This window comes from Dufourea novaeangliae, unplaced genomic scaffold, assembly GCF_001272555.1.
Source record: "Dufourea novaeangliae isolate 0120121106 unplaced genomic scaffold, ASM127255v1 scaffold106, whole genome shotgun sequence".
NCBI lineage: Eukaryota > Metazoa > Arthropoda > Insecta > Hymenoptera > Halictidae > Dufourea > Dufourea novaeangliae.
Window position 1 is genome coordinate 200,311 of NW_015373978.1, and position 24,563 is coordinate 224,873.

Here is a 24,563-nt window from a genome sequence, read left to right on the forward strand (position 1 = left end):
TTTGCAGTCGATCAGATAATACTATATTTTGAACATTACAGACAAATTTTTAGCAATGTTTCATTTCGTCTACTATTCAATGGTTATTTTGTTTCATTTTTGATTTCCCTTTCTTGGTATCAATCTCTCATGTGTTTGCAGTCATCGCTGTATTTTTTAAAAACTGTATAAAGTATAATATTATAGATTTAGTGTAAATTCCATTATTTAACACTTAAGGGTTCTAGAGGGTTGAACCTTAAAGCTTCAGACTTAATGTGGAATAACACAGTGACGATTGGCAAAAATTAAGTTTTTTATATATATACTTTCAAAGTATAATTTTTCGAAAATATTCTACCAGAATATTAAGTCGAATATCACGTGAATAACGAAAAAAATGTCCCAACTTTGATCAATGAACCGTGAACAAATTGAGAAATTATTTTGTTCGACGCGTAACATCTTATGACTCGTATATCTTGCTGAAGTATACATAGGTATTTTGTAATAAAAGAAAATTTAACGTATTGTCCAAAATATATATTTGATCACCCTATTAATAATAGTTTAATGAGGTTTGGGTGTTGCAGAACTAATTTATAAAAACCACGCTTTTCTGGACGTTTTTGGATTATTCCCCCTTGAATCTTTAAAAGCTTGAGATTCGTGTAATATTAGAGTTAAAAACTAAAAAAAATTTTAGGTTAAGTTTTAAGGCTTCGAAAATTCAAGGTCTGTACATTACTTCACTACATACAATTTATACGACTCGAGCCTTCAAGCTTAAAGGCTCGAGCGTTAAAGACTCGAGCTTTCACGACTCAAGCTTCGAACCTTGAGGGTTCGAGCCTTTAGGGTTTGAACCGCGACTCCAGCTGTTAAAGCTCAAGACTCGAAGCTCATTTTAACAACACTACCGCATAGCTATTGAGGCCCCTAACGAAAGTCTCTAAAGGCAAAAATGTGCGTCGTCTAAAACTGCAATTGAAAGCGTAAAGAAAACGGCTTTCTCAAAAATAGCTCTGCTGGTGCTGGTATCATAAAACTCGCCAACCATTTACACGCCAAATGTTCTTCCTTTGTACGTGCCGTTGGCCGCTACATGTTAATACATGTTTGCATCTGTTTTTCTTTTCAAAAGATTATCAAATGCAGTTGAAGATATATCTCTTCCTTCTTGTTAGCGACTAGATGCGTATCTTATGTATTTATGATGAACGCAAATTTCAAAAATATAGCAAAACAAAGATTGTAACAAATTTTCACTAAAGATTATTACTTGTTTTTGGCTTTTTCCCCCAGTGTTACACTAGAAGAACACTCATTTTAAAATGCAACAGTCAAATTCTGTTGCAAGTCAATCTAACTTTCGTCAGTAAGGATCCATAGATTCACTGGTGTAAACTAGATCTCAACCTTTTGGGTTGAAAATTCAAGTATTCCCTCTAAAAATAAATAAAAGAAGAATAAAAAACTAAGTCGGATTAATATCGATATTTTCGACTTTAAATAACAAGATTTTGTCTTAATTAATGTGAAGCATTAATTCTCAATTCCTAATTTCCATCTTCTCTTTCCAAAGCTGGAAATAAACACTGCAAGGGTTTCCATTGGACCGTAGAGTCCTTGTCTTACAATGGATAGTGGAAGGTACCACGAAAAAACAACCCATCATGGACAAATTCTTAATAAAAGAAAAACCTATGGTGCAGGGGGTCGGATTCCCAGTACCGGTGGCCGGTCAGGGTGCGGAAGCAGACCCGCGGTTGTCGTCATCATACACCTGCAGCTCTGGAATGGTGGACCACTTGGCTGCTCGAGAGTATAACGCGTCAAGTTATGACAACATGGCGTATCCCTTCGCGGAATGGGGATCCGTAAGAAAAGCAAGGATCCAACGACAAAGAGGGTGGCCCCACGCCAAAAGCATGGTCCGAAGGGGACGCGATGGCTTCCCCCTCGAATGACCCCAGGACGGAGGAGTACGCGGTCTCCCACACCAGCGATCAGTCGCTGACATAGGAGGTCGCTGCCCTCCGCAAACAGATGGTTAACACCGAGGAAGGGGTGTCAAAACGACTCAGGGAGGTGAGGGCTCTAATCCTAGCGATGTTGAAAGTCCTGTAAAGGCAGTCAAATATCAGTAAGGAGGTGAAGACCGGTCTCCTCCAACTGGAGGAGATACGCGATAGCCTCGAAGTGACTTGGAGGGTATGCTTTAACGCCCAGCGAAGTTTGGCCCAAATTGAAGGAAGGCGGAAGCCCACATTTAAGATAGTGGTGGCCTCTCCAGTGAGTGCTGGCCGGCTGTCAGCCCTCCCTTGATCGGGGCCACAATAGAGAAAAGAAAGCGGCCTGACACACAACCGATAACCAAAGGACATGGTTGAAAGTGGCATTAAAAAAGACGAGGCCGAAGGCCCAACCGAAGACGGGGGAGAGTGCTGCAAAGGCGGACAAAGCAGCTACAACCAATGCCACCGCTGGTGTGGCAAAGGCAAAGAAGAGGGTCAGGCGTGGCGGGAGGAAGCGGATCAGGACGGAGGCGATAGCCCTCAAGCCATCTGAGGACAAGACCTTCGCGGAGATGCTGGGAGCCATCCGCTGCGGGGTTAACCCGCAAAAATGCGGGGCCGAGGTGCAATCCGTCCGCCGAGACAGAACCGGCGAAGTTCTCAAGCTGAGCAGAACCTCAGTCGAGAGCAGGAAGGGCTTCACCGAGGCCCTGAGAAAAGTAATCGGTGGCGACGGCAGCGTCAGGCAGCTGGTCCCCATGACACATCTGGAGATTAGAGACATTGATAGCTGCACCACCACTGAGAAGGTGGAAGAAGTCCTTTGCAGCCTCCTGCAGGGCTACTTAACCTAGACCTGCTCGAAGGCCTAACAAGGAACTACTAACAGACTAGTGGGGTTGGCGCACAGCCGGATAGGGTGGGTGAACTGCAGACTGTGGTGGCGTAAGCATGTTAGTCTCTGCTTCAGATGACTCGGCTTCGACCACGAAAGTCGAGGCTGCAGGGGGTCCGATCGGAGCAACCGCTACTTTAGATGCTGTGCGGGGGGACACAGAGGGGGGGGGGTGCAAGGCCAAACCGCTGTGCTTCTTCTGCGCGGAAAATGAAAACGGCCCGGCGAAACTTACCCACGTCGTCGGGTCTACAGATTGCGGGATGCTCCGAGATGCCCCGTACTGGATCGGGCGATAATGGCCAAGGTCCTGCAGGCCAACATAAATAGAAACAAGACGGCCCATGACCTCTTGACTCAGACTGTCTCGAGAAACACAATGATGTGCTTCTCATCAACAAACAGTATCGAAGCAGAAACGAGCCTGGTTGGTACGCGGACGCCCTTGGCACAGCAATAATATGGGCCCCGGACCCATGTCGTTTCCACGTCGTGAGCCATGGAGCTGGCAGCGGATATGTTTGGGTGAGGAGCGGCGACGTTTCCTACATTAGCTGCTATCTCACCCCCAACGAAAGGATCGACGATTTACAGGCTAAACTCGACGGCCTGGAAGGCGCTGTCCGGAACATGGAGGGAGAGTCGATAATAGCCGGAGATCTCAATGCGAAAGCTCTCGACTGAGGCGAGACCCACCTGGACTCCAGGGGAAGTTTGGTCATGGACATGGCGTCCAGGCTAGGGTAGGTGATCTTGAACACCGACTCGTCGTTTACCTTTAGGGAGCCGGGGTACAGGGAGACGGTTATAGAGGTCTCTCTAACGACAGAACGACTGGTGGCGCGAATGCACGGCTGGCAGGTGATCGAGGACTATACAGCCAGCGATCAACATCACGTTCCGTGTGCGTGGTGTCAAGCCAGACATGGACACCGAAATACTGTCTCTGGCCCTAGAGCACGGTCAGCGAGCCTTTAACAGAATACCGCACGATCTGGCGGCTCGTGAACGAGCCGAAGCAATCATGAGCGCTACGATGCGCGTGTTATATCCTGTAGTCCCAGAACCTCTTTTCATTGCATATTTTTTACGATCACCTTCAAACGCGAGGAATGAACGAGAACCGTCAATTCAACGACACGTGGAAGCTATGCCGTAGTCAACCTTCCTCGAGACACTGACGGAAACAGCCTGTTGCTACCCCGTATCTCCCACGTTTTCCAATAAAGGAAAGGGGTAAGAATCTGTAAAACGATTGTTCAAAACCGGTGACGCTCTCTGTAGTTTCGGCTCCTATACTTTTCGGCTCAGGTGTTATTTCTGCATCGGCAAGTTCGTTCGCTATTCGACAGTCGCGCTTCACTCCAATCTTTACACGCGATAGCGAGCTGAGTGATAACTGTTACTCAGCTGTTCAGTTTCGGATTTCCGCAACGAGATTCCTATCTTCGGCGACGCGACCTCGCAATTACGCGCGGCCTACAGGCGAGTTTTCTAAAACACCGGACCGCGAAGTGCAACGTCCGAGACGGCGACACCGTATCCCGCAGTGCATAAACCCTGCGTAGCGGCTCCGAGCGTGCGTCAACGAATCTATCATTCATCTTCATCATTATTGGTATGTTAAGACTTATTTGTATCTTTTATTTATTTGATTGTTAGAATGTATATTTGTTGTTTAGACAGGGCATGCGTTAGCACCTTAAATGAGCCAGGACCCGTAATTATAAATAAAGTAACGACCACAAGGCGGGACGTAACACGCGTTATGCGCCAGGTATGTGAGCATGCAGGGCCGAGGATAAGAACGCAAAGCGACCGACGTTCTGCTTACTGGTGGACGAACGAGATCGCGTAGCTAAAACACAGGTGACTAAAGCTCAGGCGGGCCGTGCAAAGAGCCCGTAAACGCAAACTCGATGCAGCCCAAAAGTCTGCCGCCCACAAGACGGCGAAAAAGGAGCTCCAGCGGGCCATTAACCCTTTGCACTCGACTGTCCCCTCTAAAGGGACAAAATGTATGGAAAATTAGAAATGGTGAGTGCAACGGCTTAAGTCTAGTCAGCATCAATGCTGGAGGAAGCTGTGCGAAGATCTGAACAACGACCCTTGGGAACTGGAGTACAAAATCTTCATGCGAAAGTTGGGGACGTTCGCCAAGAGTACTTTCATGGACGCCAGGATGATCGATGGAATCGTGGATGCCCTGTTCCCCACGCAGCCAAAGAGAGCGAATCACCCGGCAACATCCGAAGCCCTGGGAAGTTCCGCCTTTTACAGAAGCAGAAGTCTATTGAGCAGCAGGCTTCTAGGAAGAACAAGAAGGCGCCAAGGCCGGACGGAGTTCCGGCTGAGGTATCGAAAGCAGTTGTTGGGAGCCATCCACAACTCTTGCTTAATATGTACAACTCCTGCCAGAAGACTTGTACTCACAAGCAAGGGCAAAGGGTCAGCAGACGCTCCATCATCATACAGACCTCTGTGCATGCTGGATACAACCGGCAAACTCCTGGCGAGGCGGTTGAGACCCCGTCTCCACGCCGCCGTGATATTCGCCGGCGACCTCTGCGAGAGGCGGTACGGTTTCCGTGGAGGGAGGTCGACAAATGACGCTATCCAGGAGGTGGTGGGAGTTCCAGAGGCACTGAGTGGGGATCACTATTCCCGCCCCGTCTGTCTGCTGGTAACCCTGGATGTGAAAAATGCTTTCAACTCTGTGAGGTGGAAATACGTCCTAGATGCGTTGGAGCGGGACTTCAAGGGACCCCAGTATCTCCCGCAGATCATCGGTGATTATCTGAAGGACCGCTTCATCGCCTACGAAACGCAGGATGGCTCGAAAAAGAGGGAGCTGACGGCAGGGGCTGCCCAGTGTTCCATACTGAGACCGGATATATGGAACATCTTCTTTAACGGTATACTACGTATGGATATGCCCGAGGACATTTTCCTGATTGGGTGCGCGGACGACGTTGCGGCCGTTATCATCACGAGGGATGTGGCCGCGGTACAGATGCGACTCAATCAGGTTATGCGTCGCGTCTGCTCCTGGTTGGACGACCACGGATTGGAGCTCGCGGTAGCGACGACCGGGATCGTGTTTCTTACGAAGAAGCGCATCAACACCTTGCGCCCCATGTAGCTGGGAGACGTGACGGTCCAGATCAAGGCAGCTGTGAAGTACCTGGGGGTGGTGCTCGATACCAAGCTCACCTTCTGGGAACAGATCAAACCGACGGCGGACAGGGCGGCGTCGCTGCGCAGAATCATGGCCAACATCAGAGGCCCGCGGTCCTGCATAAGGCGACTCTTTATGCGCACCACCGAAGAATATCTGCTATACGGCGCCGAGGTGTGGGCCGATGCGCTGCGACACGAATAGTATCGCAAACGCCTCGCCGCATTGCAGCTAAGAGAGGCCCTTCGGGTTGCTTGCTCCTACCGTACGGTCGTTGAACCCGCCATATTGGTGGTCGCGAGGGTTATTCGGATCGACCTCCTTCTCTCGGCTTGACGTACGCCAAAGAGACTGCGAGAGCCGACACCACGAGGGTCTGGCAGGACCGATTGACGTGAGAATTACGCGGCAGATGGACCGCTCGCCTAACCGGCGAGTTTAACTTTGAACCAATCGCCAACATGGCGTGGTGAATTATTATTCAACGCAGCTATTGATGGGACACGACCTGTTCCGTGCCTACCTCCATAAGATGGGGAAAGTCGCGGAACGAGGTTGTGCCGACTGCGACAACCTACGCGACGACGCCCTCCACACTTTCCTTCATTGTGAAAGGTGGAGAACAGATAGACGAATATTGGAGGAGGACGTTGGACAAGTCACGTCGGACTTCAGCGTAGCTTTTACGACACCCTAGTGGCGAAACCAAACGACCCCAGCCCGAAGTAATGCGAAAGCGGTGACGGGCTGGGTCTGGGACCTGACATGGTTACCCTGCGAGGGGCTCAATTTATAGGGGTCACAACCGCGATGACCCTTCTCGCCGCCTGCAGTACAACCAGGTCTGAGGGGGTGGTACTGGGGGTGCCACCTCCTTTCGCGGTCGGCCCACGAGGAGGCAGCGTCGAGGGGTCACCTTACGACGCTGTAGGTAAGAGGTGGTGGGACGGCCGTCCCAGGTGAGGAGCAATGTACCCCCCCCCCCCTCAGAGAAGAGCCATCCATCAAAGCCTAGAGGGAGGGCAAGGGCGGGACTGGTCGCGGTGAGTAGTGAAACGATCCCGCGGCCAGCCCTCACGCTCGAGAGGGTCACCGGGGGTTTTTTAGCGGATGAAACCCCGCATTGGCCGTATCTGCCCCCAGCAGAGTCGGTGCACCTTTATCAAGGTTTTTCCCCCGTCAAAAAAAAAAGAAAAAGAAATGGGAGCTGACATGGAGGACGATTTTTAGGGGACATGCTGCACAAGACCAGATAGACCCGTACATCTGAAGGCATGAGCCTTCTGATGTTGCGTGATGCATTTCCCCCCCTAATAAATAAAGAAAAGAATATATACACGACGTTGTAGAGTATTAAGTCTAAATTAAAAAAAATATAACTTTTAACGCTATCACTTTACAAGCGGAATTTTTTGGGAACATCTGTATAGATCCAATGAATTTTTCTTCGACCCTGGACAGTACTTTTGCCACTAAAAACTGTTACTGGCATATGGATAATACAATAGTGTTTGCGAACGTTTTTAAATATTTTATATTTAAAACTTTCTATTTATTTACATAGTTTAAGAATCAGTGAATAATCAGCTGATATTATAAAATAAGACTTTTATGTACATTCTTAATATTGAATGATCAGTGACTGATACAAACGTTCTAAAATGTAGTGATTGTGTAAACATAAAAATGAATGATTATATGAAAGGATGCGTAGTCGTTTATGAGAGGAGCTGCGATCGAATTTCGAATCAACTCGACAGAAAATAATTTCGGCGGTCGTTATGGTACCTCGACATCCCAACAAAGACAACTGTGTCGACTGGACAGCGAAAAGAGTAATAATTTGCACGAAACCAATTCTAAGCTCGGTTCGACCGATATTGAACCGATGAAACGATCTTTAGCGTCAACAAAAGTCAAGAGATACGCGGTAGTTTTACAGGTTTACATCCATTATTTTCAATTCTTTCGATGAAATGACAAAAGGTAATAGATATTTCAGTTGTAACGTATCAAGTGAAATATTTCAACGAATTGAGAGTTCTTTCTATTTTATTCAGAACTAGACGAGAGAAACGAGAAATTGTTTCATGTATCTAATTACGGAAATAAATGAATGGAGAGATGATTGCTAGAAACTCCTAAATTATTCTATTTATTAACAATTGTTTAAGTATTGAAGTTTGTTTCTTTAACGAGAAAATCTCTAAAAACTTACTATACAAACTTAAATATACCAGATGTTCCAAAAATGGGAAAAGACAATATATCGTGTGTATCGTGTATGACGTGTGTATCGTACTCACTAAAATATACAAAAAATGTTTTATCAGCAGTGATCTCCAAAACTTCCGGCTCGTGACAAATTATTCCAAAAATACGTTTACATTGTTGATCGTCGAATTTTTAGACTTGATATGAATAGGTGAAATTGTACGTGAGTTGCTGAGATTTCTGCAGAATTAACTCGCAGATTTATATTGACTGGATACTTTTTTGTTTATTTTTATGAGTAACGTGTGGGCTTAAATTTTTAAGCTTTTTTATTAGATTTTAATTGGAATAATTTGGAATTAATTATATAATCATATAATATTAACGATAATGATTAAACAGTTAATTTCTAAAAAAATGTTTTTGTCAGTTTAATTATTTCAGGAATAATTAATTGTAAAATCGTTATTTTACAACTTGCAATTACTATAGTAACACATCGAATATTTCATTTACGCATTTTTCATCTACAGATGTGGAAGTCCTAATAATATTTAATTCCTTGTAAAAACTATCTCAAGGTATAAAAATACCTACTATTATTATTTCTATGGATTTTGTAGATTCAAAGATTCTGAAAATTTTCAAAAATCGAATTTAATAAATTATATGGCAGTGAAGAAAAGAGTTACATTTCGAGAAACTTAATCCCTTTATTTTTTTTATTATGGAAACCTCACTTCTGTATTTAATTTGTCACTGGTCTACTTGATCCTAAAGTGTAATTTTTCTTTGAAGAACTGGAAATAATATTAGTCAACATATGAGTCAAACGTGTTTCTCTGTGACTTTCTTTTCCCGCGAAGCGGTGGTCATGGATTGAACGAGGACATCGGTCAAAATTGCTTCCGAAGGTAATTCGATCCTGTAGATCGATGTTACGTCGATGTATACGACTCCATGATGCGTATGATCGATTTAATGCATTCATGTGACATACAGTGACTCACAAACTCTTTCACATAATTTCGAAATAACGATTACGTGTAAAAATATTTATGCAGCTTCTATTTATGTAACTTTATTATCTTCACTTTTATCATTCTTGTTTGATCAATTTTTTTTAATTTTAAAATAGAATTCGCAGTTTAATACACAATTTGGTCAAACATCCCAGCAATTACAGTTTCAAATGACATTTAAAATCTGTTCGTAGCAATTCTAATACCATCAATATTAACTTTTCTATATTTTGAAATAAAATTCGCAGTATGATACATAATTTGGTCAAATGAATAAGCGATTACAATTTCAAATAACACTATAAATCTATTTGTAGCAGTACTTAACACTATCGGTATTAATTTTCGCCTAATTTTTTCCGAGTAGAAGCATTTATTACACCAGGACCTGAAACTCCTTAATATGTTAATACGTGTTATTATGATTTGCATGCGATTGCGTGTAATTACGACTGGTCACGCACCATGACAGAGTATGTACAACGTACAAGTGTACATGGATGTACTTCTTCTAGTGTTTTGAATGCTAAACGGTTATGCACGGTTATTACACATGATAATGTTGTGGGCATATATTATAATACGTGTGCCATGTCATTTTATAAGTCTGTGCAGTATTTTGACACAATCGAATTTTTTTTATAGAAAGGAGTAATCATCTACAGAAATGATGATCATTTTTATAATTCCTCTGTACTCTGTAATCAGTTTATTGATATTTTTTTTAGAAGAGTAAGTAGCATATTCGTTCAGACTTATCCAAGCCCATTTGCAATATATTATTTGTCAGATGGTGTTAATATTTTGTGTTTCTCAAGATGGTACAGAAATACTCAGTAAAGTATATTTATTTACTTTGATCAACTCGAATTGCACAGTACAATAAATCATTTCAAACTAAATTTTTTTTAATAACTTTTTAAAGTGAACAACTTAAAATTTTGTCATTAATAATAATGAATTAGAAAATCATTTAATTCTGACATTGCAAGAAAAAAGTTTTCTTCAGTATTAGACTTCAATGACCTTGAATCACCTTGAGCCTACATCATAATACTCAGGTTGATGACTTGTATTAGAGCAGTAAAACACCTCAGAAATTCGTCGCAGTTTTACTCATAAAGAAAGCCAAATATCTACCTTTTCTCCAAACTATGAAAATATTTATTTAAAATATTTTCTTCGTTTTTACAAATGTAAGTGTACTAAAATGCTCTTTTTCTATTTAAAATAAAATGTATATAAACAAAATTGTAAAATTACACGGTTTTCATAATGTATTTGTTAGGAATGCATATTATTTCGTAAAGAGCAATCATTCCTTTGTATGTTTGTATGTGTGTCATATCTATGTTATCACTTCTATTGTTTTTACATTCTTTTATGTGCGCCCTACGATTTCATTCTTAGCCATATATGACCAAGAATGTTGTGATAGGTAGAAAAACTATTTTTTATTTTTTAGTACATTAGTAACATGTAACAACACCACTTACAAGTAAAAATCTCCATCCGATACCTACATAGTTTACTTTAGTTTAGTTTGGCTCATTTCACCCGGGAGAGGGGAATTTCGGTATTCGGGGATGCTATTTCCCCCGAATTTCCAACCCGTCCAACTTTTTTAGGCCCGGGCCACATGGAGGTGGAGAAGTACTCGTGCAGGGGGTGGAGTATCACTAGGACCGTCCTATCCTTGCCTAACATATTATGTAGCTAAAGGAGTATGAACGTCAGGGCAACCGATCCTTCGTCTCCATAAATGAGTACCAGCTCACTCTTTGCTTCACCCACAGACCGAGTCTGTACAAGGGTGGCTTCATCGTATGTACCGTCATATCGGATACCTACTATCGATTTAAAAATATGCAAACACGTGAATGTAACTTCGTGTATGTACTTCCATTTATTCGCAGTTTGGTATGACAAATTTCGCTGAATTAAGTGAAATTGTGTTACAGTTTACCTTCGAAAAATTACATAAGATATAACCATTATAATCTACTAGATCAGAATCTGCGAATGTATAAGTATACAGAAACGCTCGTGTCCTTCATTACGTAAGTCAGTTTCGAATTCAAGCGGACCGGAAAGACCGGATTGTCGTGAATTCAATATCAAAAAACATTGAAATTCATAATTGGACTGCTTCCTCTCGATTGAAAAAATCTTCGTTTCGAGTAAAACTGAGACACTATTACGCGAAGATTCAAGCTTCGTTTCTTACTATTTAAATCCATTCTTTAACCAACTTGTGGATATTTTAAGATCTAAAGCTTTTCATTTTCTGTTTTATTGAAACCGCATTAAATCATCTTTGTAGTGTAGTTACCTTATGCGTTGTTAATTCACTTTGAGTTTCTGGTTAAAGAACTACATTCTTTTTTCAGTACAGTTTCTAAAGATAGATATAAAGATTGTCTTATTTTCTCACACGCAATGTAAAAAATAGACAATTCTACTTTCATTAGTATTTCATAGTAACATTAACACATTAGTTGAATTATGTTGTAATATAAAAATATATGTTTATAATCACATTTTACAAACTTTAAAAATTATTCGTTTCTATAATGTAAATACGTAACTACTTTTGTTTCTATCGCATTTATCTTGAATCAATCTATATTGAATTGCTTGTTGTTTAAAGAAATAGCTGCAATTTAAATTTCAGTATTCCTGGATAATTCAAGAAATAAATTTGCGATGAAAGAGTGACATACCCATTTTGCAAAGATCTTTAATGTTGTTTAGAGAATGAAGGGGATCAAGTTTGTGAATCACAACTTGATTTATTACGCGCTGTTTTCGTCGATGTAAAGCATGTTACCCTTTATGTATAACTGTTCGCTGGGATGAAAATATAAAATATACGCTACGTGTGTACATTTACATGGAGCCTCGTTTAATTACATTGAAAGTAGTAAAATTCATTTTCTTAACACTTTACGCACAATATTAAGAAAGACGATAAATATGAAAATAACATACAGTGACTCACAAATTGGCTCTCGGAAGTCTGTCATGTTTATTTGGTCTAATTATGAAGGAAACTGCGAATTGGACTTCAGAATTATGAAAACTTTATCACAATAGACTGGCGAAAGTAAATGTAACGAGGGCACATAAATAGGAGTTGCTCAAATCATTGTACATTTAATTGTTATTTCGAAAGTATGTGAAGGAATGCGTGAGTCACTGTAGTTTAAATCACAAAAGTTTCTTAAAAGCTTCTCGAAGTAAAAATCCTCTGTGTCCAAATGTTACCGTAAATATTAGAGGTTATACTATAGTGCGTATACAGGGTGTTTCATTTAACTGGAAACAGTGGAATATCTCACGAAGGATTAAAGTTATCAAAACAATGTTCGTACAAAAGTTATTAGGTACAAAGGGGGACATTACGTGGTATAAATAATTTTTCTGTAAGTGTAGTAGTCGAGGAGATATCAAAGTCAAGTTAATTTTTTTAAATGGAACCCTGTATTTTTTTATTTATATTATAATAGTGTTTGTTCAGACGAATACAATGAACTGCCACATGATATCATTCCCTGTAGTAGGAAGTGATAAATTAGTAAGATTTTAAGATGATTTACGAAACAGGATTATAGTCGCATGCGAAAGAATAACGGACAAGATGTTGAAAAGTGTCGAAAGAGAATTTTTAAACAGAATAGAAACGTGTATTTGTAACGATGGTGGGCATGTTGAAGGATAAATGACGTAAAAACTTATTAATTAATTTTTGATACTACAAGTTAGATAGTGGTAAGTGAAATTTAAAATCCATTATTTATGCTTAACTCCACATATTTGCTACAATATTGGTGTTGTTTCCATACCAGGAATATTTTATTAAAAACGGAACAATCGATCTGGTACAAGTAGATGATCCGTGTTGATCTGACTACTTCGTATTTAATTTATGATATTTTACAACTCGGAATGATATCATGTGGCAGTTCGTTGTATTCGTCTCAACAAACACTATCATAATATGAATAAAAAAATACAGGGTTCCATTTAAAAAAATTAACTTGACTTTGATATCTCCCCCACTACTACACTTATAAAAAAATTATTTACACCACGTAATGTCCCCCTTTGTACCAAACAACTTTTGTACGAACATTTTTTTGATAACTTTAATCCTTCGTGAGATATTCCACCGTTTCCAGTTAAACGAAACACCCTGTATACATATATAGTTAGAATGAGAAAATCTTACAGATTATGGAAAAAGACATTATGAGATTAACATTTTCTTTGTTATCACAATAAAATCGCAAAGATTATTTAAAATGGCCATTAAAAAAACAAAACACAAGAACTTAATGTCTTATGAAATTCATATGAATGAAGATTAATGGTGGAGTACGTAAGTAATGGAAGATAATGATGGGAATGAAACTTTTATAGTAATAACGACATGGTTATAAAACTGTAATTACTTGTCCGTCCATATAATGTATGTATAATGTTTCTGTAACTTCTCCTTTTTAATACTATTCAGCCATACATTCCACATAATAATTGAATACCACCTTTTTCAATTGCTTAAGTGACTCGTAGATACCAATATTAAGTATACCAAACAATACATCCGAAGGAATAAAAACGAATTTATCGTAGGTATATACATATGTATATCATTATTTACAATACAAGTAGATAATCTAAGTAGATACAAAAAATATATACTTATAGATATAAAACTACTATTTGATCGTCTCGAAACATTCTGGGGTTGTTAAGGGCAGAGTAACAATCCGTACCTTTCAATTTGTATCAAATTCTTATTTATAATTTTCTATAGAATTTCTTTCACTTTTCGATTAATTTCATTGTACCAGTTATGTACAACTTAACTTTGGTTAAAAAAACACTTCAACCTGTAAAAAAGATTTTGTTTTCGAAGTCCTTTTTATGCACAAAATATTCTAGTGACCTATCAGTGACCCTGGAATAATCATGTCACCGGGCAAAGTCTAATTAATTTCGTAGATGTTACAGAACCTTCCAGTCGAAGTAGTATAATTTTTTTACAAGTTTGACAGAATGAAATGAAAATAGACTTGGTAATGGTTTGACAAAAAAGAACGACGAATAACTTATACAGCAAATGCAGTTTACACCTGGAAAATAGTACCTATTCACTAGATCAAACGACTTTTACTTCGTCCAATAAAAAGGTAGTAAAGACTGTGCTCTATAATCATAAAATTAGGTTTATCAAAATTATATTAGCATTGTTACAATTAGTTCTGTTACAATAACTATATGGAGAAGTAGTAAAAGCGCAATACTATTCAAGGTACTGCGTAATCATAAAAATTTGTATAAGCTAATCTAAGAATCTAAAAAATTAGTTTAGTAGAATTATAATTTCATCATACATCGCCGCCCGAATTTGATTACTGTATATTGGAGCCAAAGATATTTCAAGATTGATATTTCATACATATTAATTATGTCATATGAAAGTTTAATTATCATATTCGTATAATTGAACCATTTTGTCGAAGTCCTCATCCTTTGTGACGGGTACTTATTTACCTCTACTCAGGTAATACTTAAAGAGAAGAAAAATAAATTAAAATTTTATACTTGGATACTAATATTGTAAAATATCCAAATTAACAGTGTAAGTAAAAGGCCTCAGGTGGTAATAGCAAATACAGTTATGTATTACGAAACCAAGAATTTAAGTTTTTTTTCGTTCTTTATACTTACATATACGTGGTAATATAAGGGTAAAAAATATATGTATATGTATATAAAAAGATATGAAATGGAGATAAATTTTGCTTGTACGTAAAATATTTAGTTCTAGAATTTTTAGATTACTATTTACTAGTTGTAAAAATAAAAAATTAATACTAATTAAAATAAAAACTCAAAGTTAATAGTAGAGATTTATACAGAGAATAAATACAAAAGATAAGAAATAATTATCAGTATAATGATTATTATGCTATAAAAATTTTATTTAACTATCAATGCCTATTATTTCTAAATTAAAATTTTTACTATAAAATTTCACGTATAAGTAAAACTTACCTTATTTATATTTGTTTACCCTTATATCATTAAGTATAAGCAGAGTATCGGAAACTAATAATAAAACTTATCTTTACAGTTATATCTTTTACGCCCCTATATTTTTGTATTTCTCTTTATTTTTTGCATTGTAACGATAACCATACAGTATCACTATCAATTTTTTGTATTAGAGTATGTTTTCTCTCGCTATTACATTGGTCTTTAAGCTAGCCATTGATTCTCTATCACATAAAATTCGTCTCTTGGACGCCAAAAAGATATAGGAACAAATGGTTCACCGATCTGAAGGTGGCAGGATGGTCGGCGAGGTCACGGGGTTACCGTCTCAATGTCAGTACACCGATTGACCTCAGCATCGACGACGACGTGCCAGGAATTCTTTCCACTATGTATCATATTTTACCTACCGTGTCCATGGCAAGAGAAATGAACGGCGACAATGGTAAAAGGGGACACGAGTAAAAACACACATGGCCGTAAGCGTAACCCAAGGTGCATGTACCCAGCTGATCGTACATTGGCAAGATTCTAGGGAAGATACCCGGGGTCATGGGTGCTACGGGGAAATGCCACGACGCGGTTGATATACAAAGTTTGAGTGTTCCCCTGTGTAGCCGCGGCATCGTTCGATTACCCTTCGAACGATCCTCGAACCGTGTACGGCCACGGTCTTTCAAGTACGAGACCCGAGCGGTTACAATGAGTAGGATCGACGGAGAACTGAATCTCACAATCAGATACAGTAGAACGTCGATTCATCGGACACTCCCAGATACAGATTATTAGAATACAAAACGGGTGAACTAAGATATGTTTTTATTTCTAATGGGGTTTAACGTTTAACCCATAGACATGTACAATAGACTGCCCGGTGTTATGGTAGGGATGAAGCGAGACCGAAGGACAGAAGTAGCGCTGGAGTAAGTCCTCTGTTGTGCGTACATCGCAGAGGGAGGGGAGAAAGCGACCGGAGGGCGATGAGGAGAAGGAATGCTGCATGCATCAATGCATGTAATGTCTCCACTATAGCTGTAGGAGAATCCCCCACCAACAGCCCCATTAGAAAGAGAGAAAAGTTACTCCAGTTACTGTTCTCTCCTCCTAGTGCCGACTTCATCCCTACCATAAAACCGCGCAGTCTATTATATGTATATGTCTATGAGTTTAACCCTTTCAGGGGCAGTGGCATGAATACGTACAATCTCTTTTTTTTTAATGTTTCTGATCCATTCTGCAATTTGTATGCACATATCGGTACTCTTCAGACTGTAGATTCTTAGGGAATCAACTTTGCAACTATGCAACTTTTATGAAAAATTATGTTACTTTGTTTATTTGGAATTCTTAATAAAGTATCAATGTGAGAAAAACTCCTTTCCTCAGGTTAAATTCGGCTATACATAAACGTGAAGTGTTGGAATCTGAGAATATAAGTTTTTTCAGAATTCTTTCCATGCTAGTTTTTCCAAAATAAATTTGATAATTTTCGTAAATTGAACTCTTTTAAAATTAATCTACTTACTGTTTGTATTAATATACATATACAGTGTGTCCCAGTTAACTTGATCGACTCGAATAATGATTTACTGGTATACTTTATGATAATTTTGAGGCGTGCAACTTAAATATCATCAGAAGGCACATCTTATAAGATACGTGCTTTTTTGTGGGTGGAGGTATTTTACAGATTTCAAGTTCACCTTGATTCTTTAACGGAATGACCTACTTTTTGTTCCATAAATCGATAGAGTATCAAATTCTCAGTAAAAATGTGTTGATCTTTATACGTCCTAAACCTAATAGTTAACGAGATATTTAGAAAATACTTTTTAATACGTACTTATTATCTGGAAGCTATACGGTGCTCGAACTGATGCCCCTCAACTTAAATACAGCGAGTTCAATACAGTGATTATTTTGTAAATATCTCGTTAACTATTTGGTTTAGGACGTATAAAGGTCAATACATTTTTATTCAGAATTTGTTACTCTATCGATATGTGGTACAAAAAGTAGGTCATTCCGTTAAAAAAGTCAAGGTAACCTTGAAATCTGTGAAACACCTCCACCTACAGGAAAAGCACGTACCTTATAAGATGTGCCTCTTGACGATATTTAAATTCCACGCCTCAAAATGTTCATAAGTGTACCGTTATGTTATTATTCGAGGTTATCAAGTATCAAGTGACCATATACATATAGATATCATGTATTTGTGTATATCTGAAAGTATACCCATTCCTTTCAAATAATCAAAATATCTAAAAAGTAGTATTTTGTAGACGCCATATTGGACCCTTCATTTTAGATTTCGTAATTCTGATCTCAAAATCGTAATTGGCAACCCCAAAAAACCCGTATATGAAGTTTCGTGCAAATTGAACGAAAAATGTTGAATTTAATCCAAAATAATTGCTATATTGGATCCGCAATTTTGAATTATGAGAGTAATTTTCTGGAGTAATTTTCTCATGCACATACTTTGGTAATTTCAGTATTTCTATTTTCTAAATATTTGAGTCAGTTTACCGATATAAATTGTTAAAAACCGAAAAGACTAAAAGATAACACTACAAAATTCTGTCCATTCAAAATTTCTTATTAGAAATATTATATAAATTAAATCACTAAATTAATGTTCACTTATAAATTAAGTAACAGCCAATTTGCAAATGCATAAAATGCTTATAGGAATTTCATATATTTGTTAGAATTCAATCTTTAAAATTAAACAATTAGAAAGTTATTTGCCATACACCAAGGGCAGGATTCATAGTCGCGTCTCAAACATTTGCTTAAGAATTTCTTAATAAAGATTGTCTTATTCGAATAAGGTGAACTTCGTGTATTCAGAGTCAAAACTTAAGAAGTTCTTATTGAATAAGTAGATGCTTAAGAACTTCTTAGTCAAGCAAATGCTTGAGCAAACCTTATATTACCTTCGCCAAACATCGGAAACTTTCCGCCGTACCACCCAATGAGAAATGATTTTGAAAATATGTCTGCATTGCGTTTCGTTATTCTTCCCACATGTGTACCACGTGCTAAGTATGCTGTGTTATTCTGTGCAGTTCTGTGGCAACAAATGTTCAGAAAATATGGCAACAAAAAAGCATTATAGTGATATCGAAAAGCATTTATTTATACGAATTTTGAAAGAATATCGAAAAAAAGAGGAGTGTTACCCGTCCGCTGAAAGATAAGGAGAAAGATTGGAGGGAAATTAACGAAAAATATAATGCATCTAATTTAATTTCCACAAAGGTGAGAAATTTTCTTATTTGTTAAATTGTATGATGTATATTTGGAAATTGCAATGAAATTATATCTGAAAGTGATTGAAGTAGTCACTTCTTTGGAGTTCCACGCTAGTCACACAGTGAACTTTAAACTTTTTGTTTCCCAAAACAATATAGTTATTTTAAAAATGTAGTTTAAAACATATATATGTATATTGTATATATATATAGCTGCAAAATATTAATGAAATTTAAATTAGAAAATTACTTTTAAAGTAATCTAATGTGCGTACAATCAATGGCACCATCAATATTGGGAAGGTCAATTGCGCTATTTCCCTTTCCCAGGTCTTTAAACAATTTACGATTATTAGGATAATTCCGGACACCATTGGCTGGGAGATGTTTATTGTATCAGCGATCACCAGCTGTAATTTCCCAAATAAATACTATTTACTTATGAATGTTTGACAGATTAAGAAGAAGGCTATTGTATTAACAATTCACTTAATTAACTCGAATAAACACAATTAACTGAATTAAAATGAATTTTGTTTATTTACTACCTTAGTTACTACAAGCCAATTACATAATTATTATATAATTCATGTGAATCTTCATTTCATTAAATTTCTTTTTTAAATAGAATATAATTAATTTTACCGTTGATTTATCATTCATTTGTCCTTCAAATAAATTTCAATTTTATTTCTTAATTTTTTTTATCCGAAACGACGAAGCATATTCTTAAGTCGTGTTAAACGTCGACTTGAATTGTAACCTAACTTTTGAAGAATACGATCGCCTTATATCCCGAATAAGAAGTTCTTATTTGACTGTGAATACATACGTGGTTGAGAAGTTCTTAAGAACTGATTATGAATCACGATTCAAATAAGAATTCTTTACTAAGTAAATGCTTAAGTAAATTCTTAAGGAAATGCTTATTTCCTGACTATGAATCGAGACGGGACTTAAGTAAATGCTTAAGGAAATGCTTAAGAATAAGAAGCGACTATGAATCCCGGCCCAAATGTTCAGTGAAAGTTGCATAAGACGCGCTTGCCACGAAGATTAAGATCGATATACTTTGTTTCAAGATCGTAATCATTCGATGGATTTGTTGGAACTTCCTCGATCCAATCGAGATCTCGATATACAGGGTCTAAGCTTGACTCAACGTACTTGTATATTCTATGATCATAACTCGTGTGTGAACACCTCGGTGTACTTTCTACTCACAATTCTTCCGCTCTAACCGCCTATGAGTCACGCCATTGTTACTCAGCATTTGTAAGAGTTGCATGAACCAAACAGCATTAAAGAATCCACAGTGTCACGGCTCTGAAAGTTTGCAATCACCTTTCGTGCGTGCGTCCTTAGAATCTCAATTTAATGTGAGTCGTTTAAGAAAGGAAGTAGTATACTCGTCACGAGGAAACAATCACTTTTTGGGTAATGACGAATATACTCGTCGTGTTAAAAAATAAAATACCTTTTGTTATAAAAATTGAAATTTTAGTTAAAATTGAAAAATATGTTTTATTCTTTATTAGAATAAAGGAATGAAATGGTGTAAGGTTTTCATGTAGGCATGTGAATTTTTTCTATTTTCTTTAACTACGAATTTTTTAAGTTTGTATTAATAGTATTTATTATATTATAAATTCTGGAACAGTAAAATTCATGGTTTTTTAAATAAATTAACGCGTAGTTTTTGCTATTTTGTTATAATTTAATAAAATTTACAGTAGATGCATGTACTCTGCCTTTGAAGAGTATACTCGTCATCGTTCGATTTTAATTACACACGCAGATACACATTTCCAAAATATAATTTCATTGTTAAAGGGTTTAAGTACGTATGAGGAAAATGAATTTAATGGTAGTATGCAAGTACGCGGATTGAAGGATTAAAAATGGCGCAAGATAAAGTGCACGCTGTTTTCTTATACGGCATAACGAGTGTTCTTTATATCGATAGATAAGGAGAAAGGAGAAGAGCATCCAAATATGGAGAACACATGCAAAGTGCATACCATTTAGCTACGGATTCTTACAAAACACTAAACCTTCGGATATTTTGCCTTTCAGCACAAGTTATTGCCAGTTCGTTCGACTTCTACAAGACGGTAACACTGATTGAAATCTGTGTTTATAATAAAAGTAGGCAGTCACGTAGAAACTAGGTTTCTAATTCTAACCAATGTCTATGGTTCGATATTTGAACTGTATAACTTATTTTAATTGTTTTAAACCCCATCAGTCTCTTGTGTCAATTTGACCATTTTTCTTCTAAGAAATTATGTTATGCTGTCATGTATAGGTAGTTGAGGCTCTGTGACTTTTATTTGAAAGAATTTGCAAAAACTATTTATCTTTCCGTTAGATTAACTTTTTACCAGTATGTCAATTTGACATCGAGGAACAATTTAAGTTAGGAAAATGAGGGATGGAGGAGGGTTAAACTGGGTAATTTATTTTAATTGTCTTAAACTTTGAGGATTAAAAAATCTCTTCTTCAAATATAATAATTAAAATTTATAAATATCTCATTTATTTGAATCCAAGTCTTTAATTAACTGACAACGACATTTTTATTACTCTCTATTTAATACGGTGAAGGATTCAGTGATAAAAAGCTGAGAATTTATGAAATTCCGTAACTTAATATAATTCACAGATGTCAATGTATGTATGAAACAAATTTTACTTAGGATTGAAATTTCAAATAACTTCACTAGCTGTTAGAAAGAAAAATGTGTGTTTTGGAAGAAGTATTTCAGGTGAAAGGGAAAGTATCATGAGCGACATCACGTTTCTTTCAAGGTTAAGATTTAGAAATTTCAAAATAAATACGAATTTCTTTTACGTTTGTGTATTCAACACATTCGCCATTATAACAGTTACCGGTGATCGACATCGAGCATTTTAATGTAAAATTATCCAACCGACGTCAACGGAAAGTCGGCAGATTATGTTAACGCATTTTATGGAACTGGGACTTCTGAAGTGTCTGTATTATTAATAACGAGATACAAAAATATTTTTAACAAAACTGGTTTGCAAAAGTTGGGTCAAAATCATTTTTTCAGGAATTTGAAAATTCACGACATAGTGTTCTATGTAACATTTTAACTGATGAATCAATTAATTAGTTATTACATTAAAACTTTCTATTTACAATTCTTGTACATAACAACGAATAAGATTGTATATTTCATAAAGCAATATGTTCACATCGATCGAACTTAAATATTTATTCTATTCCTATTTAATATTCCCAATTTTTTTGACGCGATTTACAATTATTGTAAAGATTGTTATGTACTACATTCTTGAAAAACACTATCATCTTTTATTATTTTGCTGTATCAAACAATGTTATTAACGTCGCGAATAAATAGCATGAAACTTAATTATTTTTTAGGTTCAGATACACAAAACGAGTAAATAGAGAATGAATTTAATGAATTGAAAACGGTCCCCGATATCTTTCTTTAGATACTTTTTTACAAAACAGATGTTAAGAACGGAGACATATTTAGAATGCAGACTGGGAGGCAGTTTAGTCTCGACGGATTAAAAAATCAAATGTTATAACACCATAAAAGTGAAATCCGAAACATCAAAGATTTTGTAATAGATTCTCAAATCCCAACTGTACACGGCGAACTGTAAAGTGTAACGGAAAAAGAAGTTCTTTTCCTCCTACAAAAGGTAATCATTTTCCGGTGAAAATTCCAGAACATTTTTGTTCGAACGTTTGTACTGAACTATATTACTGGGTTGTCCAAAAAAGTAATGTCGAATTTCTGCAATAGATGGTGCTTTTTGATTTCAATTCAAAGCACTGATCCTAACTACATAACAAACATACACAGACTCCTGTAATTTGGAAACAGCAATGAAATTTACAAATTTGTACACAATTCATATTTAAGTACTATCAATATAATAATCATTATGAATAGTAATCATTTATGAAACAATTTGTGGGTCATTGTAGATACATATTCCGAAAACTGACGTTGAAAAAAGTTGCATTGACCTTGTGAAAATTAGTGATGAGAGGGTGAGCGAGCAATTATGCTTTTTGATGTTTGTTTTACACCATGCATAGAAGAAATCGGTTTTGTCGTTTGTGCTGTGTTTTTTCCTTCCCGGAAATGAAAAAGCATAGTTCCTCGAAAGTATGTACATCTTGTCGCTTGTTTTCAAAACAAAGTCAATTCTATAAAATGAAACCCAATCCTAATGATTTTTTTTTAAACACTTCGTTCAAGTGTCAGCTTTCAGAATATGTGTATATTTTATTAGTTAGGAACAGTGCTTTGTATTGAATAATAAAAACAGGATCACCTGCTGAATAAATCTGACATATTTTTTGGGCAAGCCAATAATCTTAATACAAAAAAGAATTATTGCAACACTAAACTTTGAAAATAATAGCATTGATCGAATTAGAATGTTGAAGTTGATCTTTCTTTGAGTCAGGGTAACGTTTCTATAGTCTAATCACGTAGGTGTAAGTGTTTGAAATTATTCTTGTAAATAAATATAACATAAATACTACGTTTCAAGCACTTCGTGTTTCTTATCAAAGTTTCAAAGCAAAAATAACAAAATCAATGCAATAAGAATTTGCACCAGCGAAACCATGTTTCGTCTGTTCGTTTTGAAATTTACCATTCCTTCATAACCAATTTACACAGTTATAAATTATTTCTCACTTTGCAATTATTAGGAAAGAGAATTAAGCAGTCAAAAATAAGGGATACGTATTTTTTTTATCGGCTGAGACGCGACTTTAAGGGATGAAACCACCCCTCGAAGTTTCGGTCCGAAATTTTTTTGTTATAAGCAAATTATATTTTGGACAATTTATTAACACATAACAATATATACAATTTATAAACAACCGCAAACCTCGTGCATTAGAAGTTTTCATGTATTTCCTCTGGTTTTCGATATAGTACTTTCGGGTCGAAGTTCACCAGGGTGGTTTCACCCCTTAAAGTCGCGTCTCAGCCGATAAAAAAAATACGTATCCCTTATTTTAGACTGTTTAACAGACATACGAAGTTTCATCAAAATCGGAGGCAGACACTTCCGTACCTTCTCTTGTTAGTCAGAAATGAGAAAATCGTTGTCTGGCAGTTTGGACACGCTACGTTTGGCGACATTATAGTGTCAAAGTTGTAAAAAAATTACAATACCCTTACATCATTTGATTACGACTAAAACTTATTTTGGTAATATTTTAATTCTAAAAAGTGGTAAAACATTTGTGTGGCTGCACACCGACGTTGCTAAACTTGTCTGGCAAAGGGTTAATGTTGTACAAATATTACAATACCCTTACATCATTTGATTATTAGCTGACAGTTTAACCTCTAAAATAATTTTTTTTTTATTTTTTGACATCGCGGGGGTATTAATGAACAAATCAGATGAGAACTACTGAAAACTGCATCGTGTGTTACAAATGTAACTTATGGGCACATGAAAAATGCAGCAGAGGTGATAATTAGTTTTTATTAGCACTCTGTTCGCGATAACCTCATGCACTATTCGTGATTGCTCCACGGCAGTCGGATAATCACAAATACCAAGGGTTTTGTTTTTGACTAAAAAGTTGATTTTTATTATAATTTTTCGATAATTAGTTATAGTAGTTTGTAGATGAATAGATTACGTATGATTATAAGTAATCAGCAAGTTCGTTTCTCACTCAGCTTTCGTTCTGTTTGTTTTTTTTGCTTAGGTGTTCGTAATTACCCGACTCTCCCCTATCATTGAATTTCTGAAGAAATTCTACCCTAAAAATTAATGTTATGCGTTCAATTTTCTTTTATTCTGTTGAAGTTCGTAATCATGGAAAGTTCAAAATCCCCAATTTGCACTAGTGTGACGTTTACATATGCTGAGGTGGGGTGGTGGTTTCTGTGG

At 37.1% G+C, this 24,563-nt stretch overlaps 1 protein-coding gene across 1 annotated transcript in view; it reads right to left on the reverse strand.

The window, feature by feature from the left end:
- The window catches only part of LOC107187104, a 49,870-nt gene that overhangs the window by 16,808 nt on the left and 8,499 nt on the right, over positions 1–24,563 (reverse strand). The gene's annotated exons all lie outside the window — the stretch shown is intronic.